Source organism: Macaca fascicularis, chromosome 2, assembly GCF_037993035.2.
Source record: "Macaca fascicularis isolate 582-1 chromosome 2, T2T-MFA8v1.1".
In the NCBI taxonomy this organism is placed as follows: Eukaryota; Metazoa; Chordata; class Mammalia; order Primates; family Cercopithecidae; genus Macaca; species Macaca fascicularis.
The window spans coordinates 125,889,625-125,916,885 of NC_088376.1; the positions used below are offsets into that span (position 1 = coordinate 125,889,625).

Here is a 27,261-nt window from a genome sequence, read left to right on the forward strand (position 1 = left end):
ATAGCTCCTTTTCGCCCTTATAATATTTGGTTGCAAGAAATGTCGAGATCATTGCCCCTGTGGTTAGTTAACAATTGTTCAAATTTCATTTTTTAGTAAGTCGATTTTTTTTAGTAACTCCGCTGATGCATTTTAAAGCTATTAATGCCATTTAAAAGCCTTTCTGCATTTTCCCTTCACTTTCTTTACTTGGCAAAATCTTGTTTGTCTATCAAAATACTACTTCAGATCACTTCTCTCTGATGGCTCCTTCCAGCCCCTGAATGATACCTCTTTAGTCTGAACTCCCTCATCCCTGACTCTTGGTATTTATTATATGATTGATACATGGCATGAACTTTAATGTCTATCTTGCATCAGCATTACCCATGAAGCTTGCAGAAAATATTGATACCTGTACACCCACCACAGACTCACTCACTCAGAATGGCTGGGAATAGAAACCCAGGTATGTACAAGTTTAGAAACTTCACGAGCATTTCTGACATATGCCAAAGTTAAGAGCCATTGCAAGAAACACCTGCTGAATGAACTGAACTATGGTATATTTTTATAAAGGATTAAAGGTATTTCCTATTCTCTTTAGTATGAGTTAAATATTCTGCAACTTCATGTGAAATAGAAACTAGATTTTTCTTTCTCAGAAAGAACATTTACTTTTTTTTTTTTTTTTTTGAGACGGAATCTTGCTCTGTCACCCAATGGCGTGATCTCAGCTCACTGCAACCTCCACCTGCCGGGTTCAAGCAATTCTGTCTCAGCCTCTCAAGTAGCTGGGATTACAGGCACATGCCACCATGCCTGGCTAATGTTTGTATTTTTAGTAGAGACAGGGTTTTGCCATATTGGCCAGTCTGGTCTTGGACTCCTGACCTCAGGTGATCCACCCACCTTGGCCTCCCAAAGTGCTGGGATTATAATAACCTCTTTTGCTTTCTTGCCAAATGTCTTTGGAGCTGGTGCTTTTGGGGCTGGAGTGTTTTGACCCTTCTGAGAGTCCAAAGGAAGCACTGCCTTCTGGCCTTTGGTTTTCTGGGCAGGAACCTTCTGGGTTGCAGCCTTCTTGCGCTCAGCGGTCATCTTTTTTTTCTGTAACTTTAGCAGCAGCACTCTTAATAGCAGGTGCTTTTTTGGGAGATGTTTTCAGGAGAGCTGCCTTTGAAGCTTCTTAATTTCATTCTTGATTATTCTGTTCCCCATTTTGCCTTCATGACTTTAAAATGATCAAAATCTGCCATCTTGGCTTTCCCTTCTCTGGCTTCAATCTTCTTTGCCCGTCATATGGCTGCCCATTTTGTGTTGTCTGCCTTCTGTCAGGCTTGTGGGACATAATTCTGGTGGGTACTGTGTGGAAACTTGAGGATGAAATCAGTGAGCTGCACGCATTTGAAAGGCATAGCCTGTCTCCTTACTTGAGTGCAAGGTCTTTTGACCAAAGCCCCATTCTGATCAATAACATCTACAGTTGTGACCAGTTTTCCAACATAAGGTCCAAAGAAGATGTAGGTTACCTGACCAACCTCCACGAAGCTCCTCAATACAATGTCAGTGGCATTCAGTGAGAAGGAAACTAGATTTTTCAATGCAGTTTTAGAAGACTAAACTAGGGGACAGTAGATGGTACAGTAAAGCAGATTCAGGGGTAACATAAAGATAAAGTTCTGTTATTTTGAACACTTTAAAAATGAGTTAGGTTGCCATTTGATGCAGTTTCTTGTCATTGAGAGTATTTGCTTGTTTGGAAAGGATTCATCATTGAACTCAGGGCTAGTGGCTACCGCAGCCCCTTGCACATAGAATTTATGGTACTTTATTTCATAGGGTTTTTTTTTTTTTTTTCCAGGCTGGTCTCAAACTCCTGGGCTCGGGCAATGCTCCCGCCTTGGCCTCCCAAAATGCTGGGATTACAGGCGTGAGCCACTGTGCCTGGCCCCAGAGGTACTTTCCAAATAGAAAAATGATCCAAAACTTGAAAATACAGACTGGGCAACATAGCGAAATCCCATACCTCAAAACTTTTTCAAAAAATTAGCCAGGCATAGTGGTGCATGACTGTGGTCCCAGCTACTTTGGAGGCTGAGATGGGAGGATTGCTTGAGCCCTGCAGCTTGAAGTTGCAGTGACCTATGATGGCACCACTGCACTCCAGCCTGGGTAACAGGCCCATCTCAAAAAAAATTAAAATTATAAATTAAACTTGAAAATAAAAATAAAAGATGAACGTGTCACCTAGTTTGTGATGAAGGACATTGTGTAAAAAGTTTGGAGAATGAGGTCCTCTCATTCTCCAGAAAAACTCTAAGTTTGTTTGACTTACTTTTTTTCTACTGATTAGGTCCAGACTCTATGAAGCTAGAAGTTAACTTGTAGAATACTGATAAGTTGCAACTGATTTCTGTCTAGTGGAAAAAAGATGAGCCCCCAAATTATAGTATTACTGATCTAATAAACATTAACCAATTTTGAATATAACTCAGCAAACTTATTTTTGCATTCCTTTGCTAATTGCCTATATAAATCTCTCATCATTTATTGCTCTTTGAACCAGCTTTTCCATCTTGCTAGTTCCTTCATTAACGAGTTAAATAAATCTTTGATAATGGCTCATTAGATATTTATATGAGTTATGTTTTTAACTTTGTGAAAAATATACTTTGACAATATATAAAGGACTTATCATAGGGCTTGGCAATCAAGTGCTATCCAATAAGTGTTAGTCATTACCTATATCTTAGGACTCGTACATTTATATTTTAAAAAGATACTATTAGGGCTGATGCTATTAGGATATAATTTGCTTCATTATCTGTGATTCTCGCTGCTAATATGAATGAGATCTACTGAGATAAGCAACCAAACTTGTGTTGCAGGAAGTGTATGTTTCTGGGGTAAGAGGACAAGTACCACTATATTCACATAAAACATAACTGGGAGGCTCGTCCTAGGGCAGACTCCACAATCTCTCTCAGGAATGTTTGCTCTCCTGAAGGCTTACAGCAGAGAAAGCCACCAGCCCTTTTGCAGCTAAGTTGGCTGCTGCCAAATATAAGAGCAGTGAATCTACTAGCAGGAACAACTTGAGGCCCTGTCAGAATGCATACTCCATGGATACACTCCCATTTAGAAATACGAAAGTCACTCTTACACAAACCTCCTTTCAAAGAATAAGTGGATTTGAAGTTGGGTGCAAAGCCCAGAGAAGAGTAGATATGCTGAATCAGTCTCTTGGGCCTCTGACACATCAGCAGAGAAGGGACAATGACACACGTGACTCCCAGCATGGGCAGCCAAGAATCCATGAGCAGAAATGGACAGAGGAGCAATGTGGGACAAGTCTTCTGAAAAGAGCAAGTTGAGTTTTGTCGGGAGGGACCGAAGGGCTAGAGAGAAAACTAATCCTGGGAGTGAGAACACACCCATGATTGTGAGTGGGGGGCAGATGGCAACTGAGGTGATCTGAGATGCCCCACGGAAGCCAGTACCCAAAGCCAAGCAGACGGCAAGATGGTAGGGGAGACACAAAAGCTGCACATTCCAAGTCTTTGCACCTCAAAGACTATCTTTTGGAAGCTTGTCTCTTTGATTATGAAAAAAAATAAAATAAATAATGGACCAGAGCAGACCTTACAGCCTTCACTTCACTAAAATTCTTCATTTGTATTTGGTCCCCAGAGCCCTCACAATTTGACTGAGACTTCTGAGTTCTAAGAAGCTTCTAGAAAAAGCTAAACATCAATTTCTAGTCACTTATTTCCTAATGTCTCCCTTTACCCATACTCAGTTGACATCTGCACTACTGAGAGATCTGGATTTTTGGTGAAGGTTTAGAAGGACAGAGTCATCATTCTGGAATGTTGGTTAAAAATATATGGGGAAAGGAGAAGATATCCAAAGGTGGGAGACAGGAAAGAAATACCATAGGGGGAAAAAAAGACATTTCCCCCTCCTGGTAATTTTTGTACAAGGTAGTCATTAATGAAGCCTCTCTAAAGTTTAACATCAGGACTTACTGTTCAAATTTCAGAAGCCCTAATCCATCCATCCATCCATCCATCCATCCATCCATCCATCTATCCATCCATCCAATCATGCATCCATCCACCCATGCATCCATCCACCCACCTGTTCAACCACTTATTAAGCATCACTATGTGCCAAGCACTGTTCTAAGCATTGAAAAGTCAGTGATAATTTAAAAAGCAAACAATCTTGCTCTTTTGGAGCTACCATTCTAATTGATAATAATGAGGCCCAATGGATGATATGGGTTCATGCCCAGCACGTTACTTAACGTGTCATTAAAAGAGGTAAATTTGGACTCACAGTTTTTCATGAAGACACCAAAGGGCAAAATGGCTTCAAAAAAGAATGCAAGCAGGAAAAAATAGGGAGAGAGAAATTCTATACATTAAAATTTGGCCATGAAGGATGGTCACATTTCTTTCTCTAAGAGGATGTACAGCATTTAAAGAGCAGAAATATTAGATTACATGGGGGCTAAACCTTGGATCAGAGGAAAGTGGCCTTGAAAATTATCTTTGGTGCATAAGCATGGGATTTTAGGAGTTTTGCATATAGTCTTGTTTTGTTTTTTGTTTTTTTTGTTGTTGTTGTTTTTTGTTTTTGTTTTTGTTTTTTTTTGAGATGGAGTCTTGCTCTGTTGCATAGGCTGGAGTGAAGTGGCCCCATCTCATCTCACTGCAACCTCTGCCTCCTGGGTTCAAGCAATTCTCCTGCCTTAGCCTCTCAAGTAGCTGGGATTACAGGTGCCTGCCGCCATGCCTGGCTAATTTTTGTATTTTTAGTAGAGATGGGGTTTTGCCATGCTGGCTAGGCTGGTGTCAAATTCCTGACCTCAGGTTATCCACCTGCCTCAGCCTCACGAAGTGCTGGGATTACAGGCTTGAGCCATTGCATCTGGCCTAGTCTAGCACTTTTTAATATAGCATCTTACATTCCTCCAGAAGATTGCTATGGTTCCAGAAAGAAAACAAACACTAAAAATGTGTGGCTTTCCTTGCACAAAGGTGACCTAAGTGATCGGTCTGAGACCTGGGCAAGCAATGTCAGTGATGTGTGTTCTCTCTGTTTCCCAGGAAAAGGCAAACTCTGGTTTCAAGCATAGGTGGGAATGGTGTACCTCAACTTTTTTTTTTGAACCACTAAGAACTACTATTGTTTCCTTCTACAGACCCAAGTTCTGAAAGACAACTTCCTAAAACTCTGTATTTATCAAGTAATGGTAAACCAAGACTATTTCTTATTTTTATTACTCTGAGCCTCAGGTTAGCAGTACCTCTACACTGAACTGATATAATTCCAGGTTTGATGTGTTAGCGGTCCTGGGAAAATTGAAAGACAGCAAATATATATCGGGGCTCCTGGGGTCTGGAGCAAGACAACCATGTGGCACTTGAATTCCGGCTCAGCACTTATTGGTTGTGAGAGCTTAGGCAATTTTCTTAACCTATTAGACACGATTATAAAGTTAGAGGAGGCAAGTTAAGAAAGATATATGTGCAAGGCTATTTGTTAAAGTATTACTTATAATAGCAAATGTCTATTGCTGGGGACTGGTTAAGTAACAATTGTGTCTCCACACAATCAAGTACTATACAAGTATAAAAGGAGTGGAGAATAGCTTTAGATACTGATATGGAATGAACTCCATTGGATATTGTTAATTTAAAAATATGAGGTGGAGAAATACATGTATAGCATAGTACTATTTATCTAAGAGAGAAGAAGAGAAATACACACAAGTGCATACATGTGTGAATGCACACATGCACACTTACATTATAAAACATTACAAACCAAAGCTGAAAATGAAATGATGTCTAGACCTCTGAATACCATTTCCTGTGAAACTTAACCAGGGTTCCTTGGAGCAATGGCTGATTTCCTGTCTTAAGCATGAAATGTACATGATGACCCTTATCTTACCAGAAATTAAGGAAGCTCTCAAAGACTGCTGGGATTCTATTTAAAAAGGACATAGGAACCAATTAAAGGAGGCTCTGTCTGGCCATAGATGGTTTGAGAATGTATAAAAATAATGGCTACATAGTATGTGATGTCAAATTATTTAAATCATAACATTACTCATAAAACCAAATATATAAATGATCACCTTCCAAGGATGTTAAGGTACCAACCCATTGTTTTGATAACGTAAGTGTCAAGCTTTTTGTGTGTGTTTGTGCATGCCATATGAATTGCATCTCAGACTAACTAAATAATTCATGAGAAAAACTTTCTCTTTATAGGCTTTTTCCAGCTAATACATGAAAAATAGAATGATACTCTTCACCCTGTTGCAACTTCCAATGAAATAATGGATGTAGACAATTGTCACTGATGGATATTAAAAGAAAGAGAACTAGTTATTATGTGTCTACTGATGGAGGTACAAATACTGCCTCTGAAGTATTCCTGTAGAAGAATCAAATATTAATGTGATAATCACTGGATCCTATTACCAATTTATGGGGGAACAGAGAGAACTATGTTAAATAATATCAAGGGGTGTAACCAGCAAAATCCAGACTGTGGGAAACTCTCCAAGAAAAATGATCTAGTGTTTTCAAGAAAAGAATGCAAGCAGAAAAAAATAGGGAGAGAGAAATTCTATACATTAAAAGATACACAAGGGCCATATCAATCTATTACAATGTATGCACCTCATTTGGAACCTGATTTGAATGAGTGAACTAGAAAATATTTGTGAGATCTTTAAGGAAGTTGGAAACTGACTGAATATTTGAGGATATTAAAGGGTTACTGTTAGGCTTTCAGGTGTAATAATGGTACAGTGGGTTATGTTTGAAAAACAGATCTTTATATTTTGGAGATTTATATTATAATATCTATAATGTTATGCCTGGAATATGCTTTAAAATAATTCATTTCAGGAGTATGGAGAGCACAAATGAAAGAGATTAACCATGAAGTGATCAATTATAAGCTGGATGATGGGTATAAGAGAGTTAAACTAACCTCTCTACCTGTTTATATGTATATATGTTTGATATTTTCATAATTTAGAGTGTTTTTAAAAGCTAGTGAGTGATATAACTCTGGTGGGAGTGGTGGCAGGGTCAAAGGCAGGGAATGCCGGTGACCAGGTCTATTTATAGCAACGTAACTTTCCCACCATGATCATGCTTCATCTCAACATCCTAGCACTGTGAGAGTTTCATTTGTTTGTGCCACACTGCAAACATTTTGAAAAGCTGATTTTTGAATGTCATACACTTTGAGCCTTGCTTTGCCATCCAGCATTTTTGTTGTTGTTGATACCAAAGTAACCTTCTTACAGGACTGCATTACTCACTCAGTACATAATGGTGAGATTTCTGGTCATTCCCAAGACTGAAAGAATGTAATATGATACTATTAAAGACCCATCAGCTTCCCTGCTCCCATATCTGCTCAAGGTGATTAAGTTGTTGATAAGAAGGTAAGCGCAGTGAGTAGGAAAATGGCAGAGTCAAACACTGTTCCTATTTCTCATTGGCCATATTATGAGGTTAAAACAGACGAGTTATTCAAATCTCTCAAGACCAGACTTTCCCAGTGCAAACATGAAAAATATTTTATATATGGATCATCATCAACACTGAACCATGCCCTGTGCATACTGTGTCTTGAGACGTCAGCTAATGATAGCTTGAAACTATCACAATTAGTAAGTCATAAAAAACCAAGCATCTAGGACACAAAGAAAAACTCTTTTCAAAAAGAGAAAAAAAGGGCCAGGAGTGGTGGCTCTAGCCTGTAATTCCAGCACTTTGGGAGGCTGAGGCAGGCGGATCATTTGAGGCCAGGAGTTCAAAATCAGACTGGCCATCATGGTGAAACCCCGTCTCTACTAAACGTACAAAAATTAGCCAGGCATGGTGGTGCATGCCTGTATTCCCAGCTACTTAGGAGGCTGAGGCACGAGAATCGCTTGAATGTGGGAGGCAGAGACTGCAGTGAGCTGAGATCGTGTCACTGCACTCCAGCTTGGGGCATAGAGCAAGACCCGCTTACAATAAAATAAAATAAAATAAAATATGAAATAAAATAAAATAAAAATAAAGTTAGTTATTTTCTTGTTAACCATTGAAAAAAAGGATGTTATGCAGAAAGCAATGTGAAAGTAGAAACTCTTTTTGGAAATGACTCTTCTAATGTGTGATGTGAGGATGTACCCATATATTTGATGTGCCTATAAAAATCTCTAATGGTAATTCCAGCATTTGGGGAGGCTGAGGTGGGGGAATTGCTTAAGGTCAGGAGTTCAAGAGCAGCCAGGGCAACATAGCAAGACCCCATCTCTAAAAAATTAAACACAATGGCTAGGTATGGTGTCACATGCCTGTAGTCCCAGCTACTGAAGTAGGAGGCTGAAGTAGGATAATAGCTTGAACTCAGGAGTTTGAGGTTAAAGTGAGCTATGATCGTGCCACTGCACTTCAGCCTGGGTGACAGTGTGAGAACTTGTCCCTACAACACACACACACAGACACACAGACACACACACAGACACACAGACACACACACAGACACACACACACACACACACACACAATCTTCCTAAAATATTATAAATGATCTTATAAACTTGATTAATCTGTTCTCAGAGGTTTTGAACTAAGTTTTAAAGAAATTTTCAAAAAAATATAAAGACAAAACTTTTATTGAATAATAACAATAGATTGATACTAGAAAAGACAGCAATTTGCTAGCAGATGTTTTAAAAATCCTGGAGTAATTGGTGGGTAGAATTGAAACACAGATATCTTAGTATCAAAAGCACAGCCAGCAATGCCTATCTTTCATTTCAATCTAAGGATCTTTCTGAGGCATCTTTTTCAGTTATGATCAAGTAATGTTTTAAAAACCTCAAGCTGGGCATAGTGGCTCATGCCTGTAATCTCAGCACTTTGGAGGCTGAGGCAGGAGGATCACTTGAGCTCAGGAGTTAGAGACAAGTTTGAGCAATATGGCGAAACCCTGTCTCTACTAAAAATATAAAAAATTAGTGGGGCATGGTTGCATGCACCTGTGGTCCCAGCTACTTGGGAGGCTGAGGCGGGAGGATCACTTGAGTCCAGGAGGAGGAGGTTGCAGTGAGCCAAGATCGTACCACTGCACTCCAGCCCGGGTGACAGAGCACGATCCTGTCTCACAAACACACGCAAAAAACCAAAAGCCTCATAACTGTGCCTTTGAGTTACTAATTCAGAAAGCCTGAAACAAAAATTTTCAAAAATACTAAAGCATATTCAAGCATATTTTTTATTATTATTTCATTTTCATGAGAGTGAAAACACTTTCATACCATTGATAAATATAATACAACCAAAACATTATTTTTTCTATGGCTCACCCTTTTAAATGTATACTTTTATCTATATTTTTCCTTGCATAGTATATTAGCATAAGCCTAGTTATTAATAAATGAGTGCAAAGAAGAGGGTATCCTCAAAATGTTTTACTGACAGGATGTGTGTTCAAAATAGCTTGGAAACCATGGATACAGCGATTAAGGGTCTTCGTTTTGGAACTGGACTGCTTACGTTTGAATTTTGAATCTATTGTAGACTTTGGACAATAGCTTGGCTTGTCTAAGCCTCAGTTTGTCTACAAGACAGGTATATTAATAGTATCTGCATTGTGACTGTTCAAAAGATTAAATGGGATAATATGTGAAGTTGTAGCTATGTCTTTGGCACATGGTAAGTATACCACAATGTTAAGTACTATCACCATAATCATTATCATTGTCCTCATCCTTGTCATCGTCATCATCATCATGAAATCAAGCTGTCTGGTCACAATCATTTATGTTCTAAATATAATAATAAAATATAAGTAATCTTCAATGTGTCTTTAATGTGTTTCTCACAGTTGCGTAAAAAACGTCATACTTATTTTGGCAGTTTTATTAAAGGTACAGCTGCTCAACTAGGTCAGATGTCCCTCAAGGCCCGCTTGAATGATGTGATATGAACACACCACACAGTCAAATCTGAAATAACTGAAGGGCAGACAGTGAATGCAATACCTTTTCTGATTAGATACCTCCCTTAATTATTTACAAAATGCATAAATGAAAACTAAGAGGGTCTTGGAAGAAATTGGGCAGGACACAGGCCAAGTACTTCTCGCCATATGTATCCTCCCTTCAGTTTCCTCTAGGGTTCTGCTTGTGTGGCTAAATCCCTAGTTTTTCCTCAAGTTTTCTCAGATAAAAACAAACTGAGTTAAGAAGAGGTTGAGAAAAGCATGCACTTGACCAGGAAGTCAGTGACCCATGGAAAGTTACACACTTCTCAATGTCTAGATCTTAAATAAGATCGTAAATAAGGTATTAAATGATCTTAAATAAGATCCATGCCTTCAATCCATGTGTTTTAAAGACGTATCAGAATGACCTTGGGACCCCACACAGCTGTATTTGTAAAATTTGCAAAGCTATTGTATGTGTGCTTTAGTCCCTGTTTTAGCTTTTGATGTGATATTAGTTGTTGGTAGGGATTTCCTGTAGACAGGGTCTTTCTTAAATAATGGGATTATTAGTGTATTTTCAATCAGATGACTTCTCTGTTTGAATGAACTGCTGTCTTGTCCCTCTTTTTGTACTCTACCAGAGAGCTAACAAATATGGGCAAAATAAATATCTCCTTATAAAGGAAAGCAGGATTTTGCCCATATATTTTTTCCAAGAGGATTTTAAAAATAAACTCCACTGAACTTTAAATTTGAAAGACTAAGGGCTTAGGGTATGTTTCACTCATCTTAAATAGGACTGCAAATAGGAAACAGAGTTCCAATATTAATCTGGTTCCATATTCAATGCTGGTGATTTCAAAGACATTCTTTCAATGATCACAAAAATATGTACTCCCTGATTTTTTGCTGAGAGCAGGTATTAGTTTCTGAATGATTGATTTTATTGGCCAGATTGTGGTGGTTCAAAGCATAGATTTTGGCATCAGATGGAACTGGTTTCTGGTCACATGTCTGCAGTTCCCAGCTGTATGATCCTAGACAAATAAATTCAAATTCTAGGAAAAACATCACCTATATTCATGGTTGGATTAAATGAGTTAATGTGTATAAATGTATATGGCCTGGTCAAAAAAAGCACTCATTGTATGTAAACTTCCATCAGCATCATGATGAGCATTATTATCACCAGCACCATTTGCATGATTACCATGAAGTAGTCTGACACTTTAAAGCGGAAATGGAGATGCCTTGGTTAAAGTTTCAGTTCCAACATTTTTCTGAATCTCTAGCACACCAGAAGCATTTACTGTGCAATTTGGGGTCTCATTTTCTCCAAGCAGAAAATGGGCTCAATAAAACCTGCTGAAAGATTTCCCCAAGTGGTAAGCCCAGCAAAATCAAATTTACGAATATATTAGAATTTGGAAGCAAATGTCAAGTCTGTAAAACAGAACTGTGGCAACATAAAACTGACACATATTCATTCTCAATCACTGGTGTTTATGAAGTTCTAGTATCAATGGCGACTATCTGAGCTAGAGTTGCTGCCAAGAGCTTTATAAGCACTATCCTAGGCATTCTTCTTGTCAATCCTGAGAAATAAGCACCGCTGTTACAAGTGAGGAAACCAAGACTTAAGGAGACTGAGGAACATGTCCAAAGTCACACAGCCAGAATGGAAGAAGACTCCAAGTTCCAACCTAAAGCCAATGTTCTTAACCCATTATATAGTCACCCCAAAAAGGGAGTAGGAGTATGTGAGTCTAACCAGCACACTTAAAGCATTTTATTGAAAAGCAGGCCTGTTAGCCTTTTCCTTGTTTTTCATAAATTTAATAGTATTTTGCTCAGGCTACTTTGCCCCAGTATGTTGTTCTTCGAGACTCAGTAAAAATCAATTGACAACAAGGAAGAAGTTTTACAAATATGCTGGCAAAAAAGCAGGGAGGGGTAAAGACGCCATCTTCACACTGAACATGTTCCAGAGATATTCAACAACAGAAGTAATCCATATGAGAAAACAAAGGAAGTAGCTGGAGTCTTTCAAAAGTTTTATGTTTATTCTTAGATATAGTTTCAAATAAACCTATCAAAATATTGTGGTGCAGTGTGAATGTGAATAATAATAACGTCAAAGAAAGTAATAATCGTAATTAACATGTATCAAGCCTCATTATGTGCTAGGCTCTTGGCCAAGCCCTTAACATATGTCTTCCTGCTCTCACTCCCTTCAACAAACTTTTATTGAGGGTCCACTATGTGTTTGGTCCTATTCTAAACTCTGTGGAATAGAACCTTGGAAAAATAGCCACAGTCCATGTTCTCAGGGAGTTTACTTTTATATATTGTCTTTTAGATACATGAGTACAAGCTTTTTGGAAGAAAGTTTGAAACTTTGCATCAGAAGGCTTAAAATCCTTTAAAATATTTGATTTTTGATATCATCATACAATGAAACAATACTTCAGACACTAGAAATGATTTAGAATTTTATGAAATGATGCAGGAAAATGTTCATAAAGAATATCCAACATATATTTTTATTAATTATGGACACAGAAAAAATAAGAAGGCTACATAATCACCAACTTTATAGTAGTATCTCTGAATAACTGAATTGTGGGTGATTTATATTTTATACATTTGTATTCATTTTTTCTAAATTCCTATGATGAATAAATACTACTGATACAAGAGAAATTACTTTATAAATATTGTAGCCTTATTCATTTCTATTCCAGACAATTTGTTCTGAATCTTATGTCTCCATGTATATTTGTTTCTGAATCTAATGTCTCCATATATATTTTGAAAGAGTACAAGGAAATGGAAGTAAGCAGTGCTCTATTTCAGTGATCACTGTGTCATTTAGAGGCAAAGAGTACAGTGGGGAGTCACAGAATTAGATTCATACTAGTTCAGCAAATATCATTTTGCACCTAGGACCAGCTCTAACTACCAAGAACTTCAGATTACATCTCCTGTTCGAGCCTTCCTTTACCCATCTATAAAATGAAAAGATTGGAAAAAGTGATTTTTAAGGATATTGTCAATGATCAAAAGTCATTTTCCTTGCTCTGTTGACAATGACTATGGCTTCTAGACCTTCGGACATTCATGGAAGTTCAGTCCTTAACAAAGCTACATATGGAGAAAATTCACATTGTGATTCAAAGGGACCAGAGAGTGTCTATTTGCAGATACACCCTCAGATGTTTTCTGAGTCTAATTAGAACATTTTCAATAAAGTTCTGGTGCTTTTGTCACTGTCGTGATAATTTTGTGTTATTTTAAAAATGGCGACTTTTTTTTTTTTTTCCCTCAAGCCTGGCTCCTAAGTAAAAAAAAAAAAAATATATATATATATATATGTACTTATCAGTATTCTTTGTGCAGTATTTCTGTTTCCCATCAAATGTTCAGGCGACTTATATATGAATAGGACAAAACAAGAGGGGAGACAAAATTCCAGGTCAATTAAATGAGATATGAATGTAATTGGGAATCTTAAAGCAGATTCTTTTTCTATACTCACTGAATATTCTATAACAGTGTAGTCCAATGGGACGTTTGGGAATGGAAAAAGTGCTTTATATCTGTACTGTATAATATGGTAGACAATAGCTACATGTGGTTAGTGAGTGCTTGCAGTATGACTAGTGTGAATGAAGAAGTGAATTTAATTTCAAGTAATTGAAATAGCTACCTGTGGCTAGTGACTACCACATTGGGCAGCTCAGGTTACAGCCTTGCTATACAGAATAGTGCTTATGGGCCAGCAGCATCAGCATTATCTGGGAATGACTAGAAATGCAGAATTGTTAGAAATGCAGAATCTTATTCCCTATTGTAACCTACTAAAACAGAATCTGCATTTTAACAAGATCCCCAGGTGATTCATATGAACACTCATGTATGAGAAACATTGCTCCAGAGAAAATCACTCAACTTTCCATTTCAATCGAGCAACCAGTTGATCTTTCAGTAAGTCAGCAGGTACCAGTATCTGCTCATGGCACCAGGCACTGGATAAGTCACAGCAGGAAAACAGAAAAGATTTAGGAATGTGCACTATGCAGTACAACTGGCAGATAAGGCAATTACCTTGGGGTCAAACTGTTCTGGCAATGCCTTTCCTAAATGTGTTACCTTAAGCAAGATAGTTTACCTCTCTGTTTCCCCATCCTTTAAACAGAAACAATTTGTGAAGATTACATTAGATAATGTATTTTAAGTGCTTAGCACATGCCTGGCATATAGCATGCACCCAATAAATCCTCATTTTGCTGTTGTTTTACTTATCAAGGCTCTTATAATGAAGCTGCAGGAGATTCATATCCTTAAACCAGCTGGACCTTTGCAGAAGATGAGGGTATTAACTACAGCCCATGCTGAAAAGATGCTGAATCTTATGTGGCTTCATTCTCCAGGAATGCTCCACTCTAATCAATATCAGCATGTAGGAAGATAAAGCACCTCAGTGTGGATATATTTTTCATTAAAAGAAAGGTCACAGGTGCTGGAGAGGATGTGGAGAAATAGGAACACTTTTACACTGTTGGTGGGACTGTAAACTAGTTCAACCATTGTGGAAAACAGTATAGCGATTCCTCAAGGATCTAGAACTAGAAATACCATATGACCCAGCCACCCGATTACTGGGGATATACCCAAAAGATTATAAGTCATGCTGCTATAAAGACACATGCACACGTATGTTTATTGCGGCACTATTCACAATGGCAAAGACTTGGAATCAATCCAAATGTCCATCAGTGACAGACTGGATTAAGAAAATGTGGCACATATACACCATGGAATACTATGCGGCCATAAAAAAGGATGAGTTTGTGTCCTTTGTAGGGACATGGATGTAGCTGGAAACCATCATTCTCAGCAAACTATCGCAAGAACAGAAAACCAAATACCACATGTTCTCACTTATAGATGGGAATTGAACAATGAGATCACTTGGACACAGGAAGGGGAACATCACACACCGGGTCCTACTGTGGGGAGCGGGGAGTGGGGAGGGATAGCATTAGGACATATACCTAATGTAAATGACAAGTTAATGGGTGCAGCACACCAACATGGCACATGTATACATATGTAACAAACCTGCACGTTGTGCACATGTACCCTAGAACTTAAAGTATAAAAAAAAAAAAGGTCAAAAGAGAATCAATTCATGCGACTAATGAGTGTGTTTAACTTTTTTTTTTATTGAGTTAGGGTCTTGCTCTGTTGCCCAGGCTGGAGTGCAATTGTGTGATCACAACTCACTGCAGCCTTGACCTCTCAGGCTCAAGCGATCATCCCACCTTAGCCTCCCGAGTAGCTTGGACTACAGGCATGCACCCCCGTGCCTGGCTAATTTTTAAATTATTTTATAGAGACAGGGTCTTACTAAGTTGCCAGGCTAGTTTCAAACTACTGGGCTCAAGTAACGCTCCCGCCTCAGCCTCCCACAGTATTGGGATTACAGACATGAGCCATTGTGCTCAGCCTTGTTTAACTTTTAAATGTCATATCCTCTGCCACAGGACCTTGGTATGTTCTCCGAATTAAATCTCGCATTATAATTAATTTACTTAAAAAACTTATTTTTTATTTTTTAGAGACAAAGTCACACTCTGTCACCTAGGCTGGAGTGCAGTGGCAAAATCATAGCTCACTCTAACCTTGAACTCCTAGGCTCAAACAATCCTCCTTCATTAGCTTCCCAAGTAGCTAGGACTACAAATCCATGCCACCATGCTTGGCAATATGTTTTTTATTTTTTGTAGGGACAGGGTCTCGCTGTATTTCTTAGGCTGGTCTCCAACTCCTGGCCTCAGGTGATCCTCCTACCTTAACTTCCCAAAGTGCTGGGATTACAGGCGTAAGTCACGGCACACGGCTTACAAATATTTATTGATAACCTAGTTTGGGGAGAAGGTTTAAGGATGGATTCTGTAATCAGACTTCCTGGATTGGAAGCCCAGTTCTGCCACCTAGTAGCACATTTTAAATCTTTTCTGTACCTGAGTCTCTTCATCTGTGAAACGGGAAAACCAAGTCATGAATGACCTTTTAAAACACTGCCTAAAGGTTGTTAGCATAAGAAGTGTCTGGAAGTACTTTTCTTTACACATTAGTATTACCCCTACTTTTTGCTCAGCTTTCAGACCAAATGCTGCAAGAACTTACGAATGCCAAGTGACAACAAGTATTCATAATGCTTGTGAAACATTAACAAACACAATTTAATATGGTGTAGAATGTGGCATCACTATTTATTTAAAATAGGGCCCTTTTGGTATTCTCTGTAACTGGATCTTCTTCAAAGGAATCCAAAACAGACCTGAATTATACACAATCAGTTTCAGCAGTGCTGTTGACCAAATTTATCCACGAACTGAACTAAAAGAAACAAACAAACAAAAAAACAGAAGAGTTTGGAGGAAGACATTCAGCATTTGAGCTAATATGTGCAGCAGATCACTCCATTAAGCATCATTTCTCATTTTGCAGCATCACAGTTAAACCAGAATGTGGACTTTTGATATAAACCATTGCTGGAAAATGACTGTATCAAGTAACTGGGTTCTTTCCTCTGACTCATCCTGACCCCAGCTACAGAAAACCAGTTATCTCATATTGATTAGGGATGGGGTTATTTTTGGAGGGTAATTAATCTGCTTTTAAAGAGAAGTAATAGTTACATTCATGGACTTTCAGGTACAATTTTTTAAAAATTGAAACCATCCTGAGCATATGGTATGTGTGTGTGTGCACGTGTGTGTGTGTGCATGCATGTGTGTGCATGCATACTTATTTGTTTGATGATTTTGTTCCTCAAAATCATTGTTATAAATTGCAGATAACACTGTGGAAAATCCCTAGAAAAGAAAGAGTTCCAATTAACATCCAATTTGTTGTTGGGACCTGTGGAACTCCCTGGGGTGTCCTACAGACAAGAAGTCCAAGCAAAACTAAAGACCCTTGGGCTTCCAACTCAATTATCCCTCACCCTCTCAAATGAACAAGCAAATAAAATATACAATCAAAATCTGCCAAGATACACATGTGAATAAATGGTCTAGTGGAATCCAGTGATAACTCTAATTTAAATAAAAAATATGATGGAATGATGAGTAACAGCTTGGGCTCTAAAATCAGTCTGGGTTCAATTCCAAGCTTTGCCAGTGACTACTAACCATGAAACTTTGGCGCATGATATAAAGCCTCTGAAGTTTTCCTATGTGTAGAATGCGAATAACAATTGTGTCAACTAGATACGTTTGTTATAATAATTAAATAAGTAGTGATGGAAGCTTGCATTTACATCAGCATGTATGAAGTGCTCCTTTAAGCACTTTTTGTGTATTCCCTAGTTACTCCTCACAGTGGTCTACAGGATACGCAGTTTTCTCCCCGCTGTCTCCACTATACAGATGAAGATATAAATGCACATATATTTAGTAACTTGCAGAAAAACAACAGAGCTGGTAAGTGGAACAGGTAGTATTTGAACTCAGTAGGCCGGACTCTAGAGCTCACATGTAAACCATTCCGCATGAGATGTTTGATATAGTCACAGGTATTTAGTAAATAATCATAATCAGTAAATATTAGCTATTCTTGTTATCGTATTTATGGTAGATGGTAACGAAAAATATGACAAAAACTATTGCTAATGTCCCTCATTCCATCATCTTTTTTCCCTAAGGATGGGAGGGCCCTGCGGATACATTTTTGTGGGCTAGAGAATCTGTTGTTCATGTTTGCAAGACAGAGGCAAGGTGGTAAAAAAAACAATGCAAGAGCTCTTCCTGATGAGTATTCTGGTTTCAGTAGTTTAGGTAAAGAATTTTCAAACATCTAATTTTTCCCTTCTCTTGTGCATCAGTTTGGAGAACGTGGATGCCAGTAATTATCCTGTGGTAGGCTCTCATTCAGATCACCATCTCTGCCAGAGCACTATGGGTTCTCAGGGGACCTTTCCCTGCAGGCTGCTGAGCCCTTTTGGTCTCAGAGCTACCCACAAGCCACTCATGTTTACTGACATCTTCCTAAGCACTCAGACTCTCCATCTCTCTTGATGGAAAATGGCCATGTAATTAAAGATTTCTATATACTAATAGATCTCTTCTTCCTCAGAATCTTGAACTCTGTCTCACTGCAGGGCCTTTGCGCACACTAGGATATTCTCCCACCAGCTCTTGGCAAAACCTTCTCACCCTTCTGTTATTTTTGAAATCATCATCTCTAAGAGGCTTGCTCTTCCTAATCTAAACCTTTTCCATTACAAGCCTTTCATCACCCTCACTTTTTCTATTTCCTCAGGATACTTACTATTAAAAAATACTCTTGTTAGCATATGCCCCAGATGTAAGCTCCATAAGATAGGGCCCTTCTTTTTCTTGTTTGTCACTGCACATTCTATCTTAGCATGTGATGCTCAGTAAACATTAAATCAACAAATACATAAATTTGCTTCTCCTTACATTAGCTGGATTCTTCAGACTGTTCTTGCTTACTAAGGCTTGTATTTTTAAGGTCCATCCTACTTTACCAACTTTCTGTTTCAGGTTCTTCTTCATAGGCCCTCATTCATTCAGTCATTCAACAAATATTGAGTGCCCACAAAGTGCCAGACATTAGGGGTCAAAGAGGAATAAAACACATTCTGGCCCCTGAGGAACTTTGAGTCTCTTGGGCAAGGCACATGTGGACAGATGATTTCCACAGAACCTTCTGTCTACCATGCATATTATGGAGCACAGACGGGCTCCTAACCAGACTTGGATAGTAGGGAAAGGCCTCCTGCAGGACATGAAAAAGGAACTGATTGCAAAAGGATCAATGGGAGGTAACTGAGAAAACTGGGACCATATTCCAGGTGGAGGGAACAACCTCAGCAGGGGTGCAGAAATCATGATGGCGGGGTCACTCTAAATGATTAAATGTTAGATGGTTAAGTGTGAGAAGGGATGGCATGGGCCAGGTCATGGAAAGTCTTGAATCATGTGCTAAAAAGCTTCAATTTGATCCTACAAGCACTGGGAGCTATGAAGGCTTTATTCAGGAAAATAAAGGCATTATGTCATTGGATTTTTTTTTTTTTAAGAGACAGAGTCTCACTACATTGCCCAGGCTGGAGTGCAGTGGCTATTCACAGGTGCAATCCCACTACTGAACAGCACAAGAGTTTGACCTGCTCTGTTTCTGATCTGATCAATTCGTCCCCGCTTAGGCAACCTGGCGGTCCCTGCTACCAGGAGATAACCACATTGATGCTGGATTCAGCATAGACAGCAATTGGCATAGTGCACTATAGCCCAGAGATCTTGGGCTCAAGTGACCCTACTGCCTCAGTCTCTGGAGTAGTTTGGAACACAGGCACAAGCTACCATGCTGGGGCTTATTTGAATTTTTAAGAAGCATGCTTACAACTTCCTTTTCTTGAGCTCATGAATGGCAGCAATTTGCACCTGGTCAAGTTAAGAAAAAAGATGATGAAATCCATGAAGGAGTTACATAAGAAGACAAATGATGTGTTAAAAAGACATTAAAAAATTTTCCGGAGAAGGCATATAGCAGAGAGAGTCTAGGCATGGGCATAATTGCAACTCTTATTTATATGGGCATCATTTGCTTAAATTAAGAGATGATTTCACTGATTGGAAACCATTTCTGATTCAACTTAAATGACCTGCATAGATATTTTATAACCATTCAGGATCAGCATATTTGCAGATAAGCCAGACTACTTAATAAAATGTGTGTTTTAGTGCTGCAGAGAGAAAAAAATTGAATAATTGTAGGAAATGTTGGAATAAAAAATGTGAGACAGAAATTCCTTGGGTAAACAAACCATTGCTATGAAAACACTGCTTCCCATAATTTAGTATTTAGTAATCACCTACTAATTAAATAAATGCTAGAATATTTCTAAGCTTAAGTCATCATCTTAAAACTGTAAGCATGCTCATATTTACAATGTCACCAACTGCATATTTTTTCCTTTATTCTAAGAGAAAGAGAGAAGTGAGATGGCTCTGAGACAGCCTGGAGAAATTAATGCACAGAGCTAACCTGTATTATCCAACCCAAAAGTTTTTCTCCCAGAAAATCAGTTTGAGATATTGTATGGGTTTTTTTTCCCTCTGGAAATGTCCATGAAACAGCCCTTTAACTCCATTCTTTTCTTGAGGGATGACAGTTACGTTTCTTTGTTCTGTTCTTTCTTATATAGGGGGCCCACAAATTGTGTCCTGTGACTATGTTTGGTTTCCTCATGGGTGGAGACCAAGTCTTGCCTTCTGTGTGACTGCTCCTCTCCCAGCACTTTGCACACAGTAGATGCTCATAAAATATTTAATGAATAATGAACGAAGTATCCAATCAACTCTTACTCCACTTTGTCTCCTGTTTGATAGAGAAGATAGATATTTCCAGAAAGGCAAATTTAAAAGATTTCCTGATCATGTCCTTTGCAGGGACATGGATGGAGCTGGAGGCCGTTATGCTTAGCAAATGAATGCAGGAGCAGAAAACCAAATACTACATGTTCTCACTTATAAGTGAGAGCTAAATGATGAGAACACATGGACACATAGAGAAGAAGAGCACACAATGGGACCTGTTGGAGGGTGGAAGGTGGGAGGAAAGAGAGGATCAGGAAAAATAACTAATGGGTACTAGGTTTAATACCTAGGTGATAAAATAATCTGTGCAACAGACTCCCATGACACAAGCTTACCTATGTAACAAACCTGCACTTGTACCCCTGAACTTAAGTTAAAAAAAGAAAAAAATAAAAATAAAAGGTTTCTTGAAAGTAATCTATAACAAAATAATCTTTTGAGACTGAAAAATGTAACACATCTATTTTTTAGAAACCACCATGAAGAAGAATAAATGCAAAACTTAATGTTTGACATTCATTCATTCATGCATTCATTCATTCAACAAACACTGAGCATCTACTATGTTCTAGGCACTATACTTGGAGCTGTGGATACACAAGTGAGTATGACAGACATGGCAGATAGACAATATACAAGTAAGCATGAAATAAACATTCCAGATTGAGATAAATGCAAGGAAGCACATAAACAGTGTGATGGCTACTATTGAGTGTCAACTTGATTGGATTGAAGGATGCCAAGTATTGTTTCTGGGTGTGTCTGTGAGGGTGTTGCCAAAGAAGATTAACACTGGAGTCAGTGGACTGGGAAAGACAGACCCATCTTTAATCTGGGTGGGCACCATCTAATCAGCTGCCAGTATGACTAGGATAAAGCAGGCAGAAGAACATGGAAGGACTGATTTGCTGAATCTTCCAGCCTTCATCTTTCTCCTGTGCTGTATGCTTCCTGCCCTTGAATATCAGACTCTAAATTATTCAACTTTTGGACTCTTGGACTTACACCAGTGAAGGCTGCACTGTCAGCTTCCCTACTTTTGAGGTTTTTGGGACTTGGACTGGCTTCCTTGCTCCTCAACTTGCAGATGGCCTATTGTAGGACTTCACCTTGTGATCGTGTGAGTCAATACTCCTTAATAAACTCCCCTTCAGATACACATCTATCCTATTAGTTCTGTCCCTCTAGAGAACACTCATACAAACAGGGAGATGAAATTGCTACTCATCATTTAAAGTTCAGCCCAAATGTTACCCCTATGAAGCTTCCTTCAATATCCCTAGGATGTGTCAGGTACTTTTTCCTGCTTCCTCTCATTACTCTTTCTACATGGCTTCTTTACGCAATGTTTCACTTTGTATCCCAGTAACAGGTTTGTCAGTATTTATACTAGATTATGAACAAGGATGTCACATATAGTAGACATTCATTAAGCAATTGTTGAGTAAAGAATGAATGACCTATAATGGCTCTTACAGCAACAGAAGCTCCCAAGTACTGATGGAGAATCCACTACCATGAGTCTCTCTAGACATCAGCAGATATTTTGGCATGAACTTCAGCAGCCATTCCTAGTGTTACCCTATAGAGCTGCTTGTCCAAGCTTTACCTGATGGTCATCTTCCAGCACTCTGCTGTGATGACCCTCCTCTAGATCACATATGTGCATCATGTGTGCCTAACTTGCCTATGTTCTCTAGGAGAAGAGCAGTGCTTCACAGATTGTCCACCACTGTTGACAGCACTTTACTTGGGTGCTCTGAGGAACTGTGCATTTCTTAAACAAAAAGGTTAAGACCCAAATGAGGGGGTTACTGGTCCAGAGCTAACTCTAGATTCTGGCTTTTGTAGCCGAGGGTGCCTCTGTCCAGTGTTAGTCATAGAGCCTGTTGGCGTGCTCTAACTCTGGAGGCAGAATACCTAGATTCACATCGGCTCTGTCACCCACTTTCTCAACAAGTTCACCTATGAAACACTCTTCCTTGATATCTTGGTAAGAAAAATGATACCTTCACAGACCAATTCTAAATTTATCTCTATTTTTAAATAACATGTTTCCTCTATGGAATATATTCAGATCCAAATACATTTTGTCAAGCAGCAAGATAATGTTACAATTTTACAGGCACAAATTCTAGAGTCAAATCAACCTGCACTCCAGTGTTGGCTCTTCCAGTTTCTGTGTATGTGGCCCTGGGGCAGTTGCTTAACCTCTCTGAGCCTCAGCTTTTTTTTTTTATGTATAAATGTAGATAATACTATATAATTTGGGGTTTATAATGGGGTTGAATGAGATTAGGTATGTAAAGGGCTTGATCATGCCTGGGAAATGGGAGCTCAATAAATGTTAGCTACTGCTACCACCACCACCACCACCACCATCACAGTTGGGAAGTGATTATCCATGATATTTCTACATTTCTTAGGACCGCTTTCATTCTTGACTGTCCTTTCAAGGATATTTACACGTCAAACAGTCTTGGAAAATAGAGATAGAGCTTCTCTGCAGGGCAGAGGGAAGATGTGTTTCCTGACTAGGATAATAAGGATAATGTTTCTCTCCAGACTGAGCAGGTTTGCTAGCAGTACCTTATAAGACTGGGCTTTCTTAAGCTCAGGGTTCCTTAGCTGTCACACAGACCCACACTGTTTGTGGTATCTGCCTGTGCTCCTCCAAGTTACCCCCCAGGACTTGGGGAACAGGGAAAATGGGTGCCAACAGAAAGCACACGCCTTCTGCTGTGCTGTGACTAGGACAGTCCTTTATCACTTTCACAGGAGTTTTGTGTCATCTGCCAGGATTTAGGAAGGTCAGTGGTGTAAAATTGTAGACTCTTCTCAGTTCCTTAAAATGATAGTCATCATCATTATTACCATCATCACCATCATCATCATCCTTTTGAGTGACAAAAATGTTGAAAGCAAATATTAAAGTTACCATCCTAAGTGAAACTCATTGTATGGTTCAGGGGTACCACTCCCTTCGAAGGTACTAATCATTTGACTTTAATATATAGACTATGACTAATTTATTATATGCTCTTCCAGAATCATGTAGAAAAAATGAAAACTAAATTTACTGGGAAGATATTTTAAATGTGAGTTTACTGTGTGTTTACTGAATGTGAATGAACATGACTTATTAAATATAGAAATATGTTTAAGTTATAGATTACAGATTTGCATTATCCTTGTTAATATAAACATGTTCATTTATTTCTGCTGGTTTTGAAGGAACAGAATTCAAAATCAGAGCCACCCATGCAATTTGGTATGTATATTGTTGTGCCATGATTTCATTAAATGTGTTTCTTAATATGCTTTTTATCTATGTCATTTTAGTTAAATGGTTTGGAATAAACCAAAACAACAACAAAAAGATTAAAACATCTCTCCCAGAAAACTCATTTGCAAAACATTCTTTCTCGATGTCTTAGTAATAAAACAATTTTATACCTAGAGTCCCCAATTTAATTTTCCTTCTTTCTATTTTTATAGAAAACCCTTATTTTCTCTTCAGGGGAAAACAGAGCTTAGCTATATCTGTTAAGGTGGTAGGCTGGGGTAGATGGTAAGGGTAGAGTCAAGTTAGTCAAATGGATCTTGATTTAAGCCCTGTTTTCCCCACTTCCTAGTGCAGTGACTAACCTTGGACTATGAACCCGTTTCTTCATCTGTAAAGTGAGCATTATACCACAAACCTTGAAGAGTTACTGAGAGGCTTAGCAGGTAGTGCTTCAAGAACACTAGTTAAATACGAGCTTATAAAATAAGAAAAGAAAGAACAGATGATCTACTCCATAAATGCCACCGATGCAAGAATTTTTTGGCAGATTTAAAGTTGAATTAGAAATAATCCCTGCCCCACAACTGTTCTTTGGTTTTATGCCTTTGGCTTACTCTGAAAGATTAAAAAAGAAATAAGCACATAGAATTTATATTTATTTGCCACAGGGATGATGTTAAAGATATTGTCTCCTATATTTCTCAGTAAGACCTCAATGAAAACCCAGGAAAAACATGATTTCATGCATAAGGTCCCAGATAATCTTGTCTTTCCTTGAGGAATTTTTATGCTTTTATTCATGAAAAATAGAATATGACTTTCCTGTTGTGCTGTGGCTATCAGGAAGCCATAAATTAACTCTGTGGTTCCATGTTTAAAATCCAGCAAATTAGATATTGTTTGATTTTAATTTGATATTAATAACCATAATAGTAGCTACCACTTATTTAACACCAATAATGTGCCAGGTGTTGTTCACAAATCATCTGTAGTCCTAAACTGACCTGTGAAGCAGGTGTCATTACCCCGGTTTACAGATAAAAAAAAAAAACAGGCTCAGCTGAGTGAAGCTACTTTGTTCAAGGTCACACATAAGGTGAAGCTGAGATTTAAATCCAGGTAATTCTGACCTCAAAATGTATGTTCTTTCCACAGTTTTAATCATCGAGCCTGTTTAGATTTCCCTGAATCTCAGTTTTTTTCTTTATAGTTATTTTGTTGGACACAATCGTGCAGACATCACTCTTTGTTTTAACACACTTTGCTTGTGTTAAAACATTGTGGCTTCTATCCAGTGAAGTCTTTGCAAGGAGAAAGATTCAATTGGCAACTTTGCCTCCCAAAGTTGACCTACGCAGCAAAAGTCTGTTCTGTGTAAGCAAATAACATGTATCAGTGGAACATGATTAAGCCACAGGACACATAAGGCCAAGCCAAATTTTGACTATAACCTAGTATTATGGGGTGTGGACAGTGCATCATGATGCCAAATTAAGACACACATGCACACATGTGCACACACACAAACCCAGATACCTGTAAAACATACTATCATGAGTTTCTTGAAATATTGCCCAAAAATTCTGCACCTACAAAACCAGCTTGTCTGCTGGCTCTTTGTACATGCTGTACTCTTTGCCCGGAATGTTTTCCTTCTTACCACTTTCTTTACCTAATTCACTTCTACTCATCCTTCAAATCTCTGAACAGCCTTCACATTCACTGAGCCACCCCTGACTCACCCCTCTTCAAGGTTAGGTCAACCTCTCCTAATCTCTGTAACAGGTGCCCAGCATCTTCAAAGTGATAGACATCTAAAACATTTTAATTGAATGAATCAGTGAATCTCTGGCTGATGGATTTTTGATGGGGGTCAATTTAGAGACCCTGGATGAAGGCAGTGGTTTCAAAGTGAAAAGAGCTCAAAATATATACCTTTAAAATCCCAGGTATGAATGAATTGAATGAATAAACAAACACTGATGGGTTACTTATCCAGTGGACATTCATAATGCTTGACAACTTCACAGTTTTTCAAATCAAGAATCTGAAGTTAGTTCACTATGGTGTACAGTCTTTTCCAAGGGTCACTAAGCAATTCCCAACCATCCTTCTCTTTCCTACTATTCCCTGGTCTAGTTCAGAATGTTGATCCAGAGAAAAGAGGCACTCTTCTGTGTCCCCAGATAGGTCATCGCCAGCAATACGTCCGCACTGCTAAGAGGCACTAGTTCTCAGACTCAGATGGCAGTCACCTAGTAGTGCTGAGTGGGCTTTTGAGATGAGCAAGAACACTTAGGAAAGGACAGGACTGAGGCAGAGAACACTGGCCTCTTCTATGCTTTGCCTCCTCTTAGCAACCTCCACTCTTCTGCCTTCCAGATGTGTTTTAATGCGTAGGAGAACTGAACCATGCAACTCCACATTGCTACACCTGCTGGGTGATTTATTGAGTGGGTAGACCCGTAAGATCAAGTATCTACTAGCTGGGGAAGGAGAGAAGCCTTGCTCTGAGATGACTGATCCTTGAAAACACAGAGAAAGTTTATTAAAGAGCCTGTAAGACATTAAGGTAGGGTCATTACTGAATAATGACATTTGAGATGCTTTCCTTTTATTTTTTTATTTTAATTTTTTTCTATATAGCAGGGATTCTCAACCAGAGAGGATTTTGCTCACCTCTTCCCCAGGGCTATTTGGCAAAGTCTGGACACGTTTTTTAGCTGTCACAACTGGAGGTGAGGGGGAGACTGCTACTGGCATCTAGTGGGTAGAAGGTTGTGTTGCTGCTAAACATCTCAAAATGAACATGATGGCTTTGCCCCACATGTCAACAGTGGTGAGATAAGAAACCCTATATATAACTATACGATCCTGGGTTTCTTACCCTCCTTATGCCTCCATTTTTCATCCGTAAAAGTGGGTATAACCATCATTCTTATCTCACAAGGTGAATGTGAGTGTTAGCATTGCCATCTGTAAAGTGTTTTCGGCTCATAGAAGAAGCACTCTAAATGTTAACAGACAGTAAGTCGCCGTGTAGCTTAAAAATCCTCTCATTTTCCCAGGACACGAGAGGATAACTTTCAGGATAACTTCAAGTTCTTCTCCTGCTAATCTTGTCCTACATCCTCTCACCAGTGAAGCCTCATTTGCCAATTTCTAATCCCTGAACAGATCCAACTTTTCCCTGCCTTGGGGCCTTTGCCCAGGCTGCTCCTTCTCCCTAGGTTCCCTTTTCCCGCCTTTCTTTTGGAAGGTCTTCTAATGTCACTGGAAACGTCATTACCTCAAAAAGACTTTTCCTGAGTCTTTTTGCCTCAGTAGGACTCTGATTGTATTTTCTCTGGTGCCTCCCTGCTCCTTGAACAGCCCCGGTCACAATCAGGACATCTTAATTTGTTTGCTTACTTGATGAAGGTCTCCATCCCCCTACATGTGGACAGGGACCATTATGTCTGTACTGCTTAAGTCAAGGACCACAATAAATACTTGATGGATGAATGAATGGACAGATAAATGAATAAACTGGGGAGCTGGGAAAACAACTCCGCC

General features: G+C 38.8%; 1 protein-coding gene and 1 pseudogene across 17 annotated transcripts in view; both read right to left on the reverse strand.

Annotated features, from left to right (window-relative positions):
• CADPS (calcium dependent secretion activator) overlaps positions 1-27,261 on the reverse strand; it is a 489,813-nt gene that overhangs the window by 394,656 nt on the left and 67,896 nt on the right. The gene's annotated exons all lie outside the window — the stretch shown is intronic.
• Positions 84-26,469, reverse strand: LOC102141786 (uncharacterized; annotated as a pseudogene).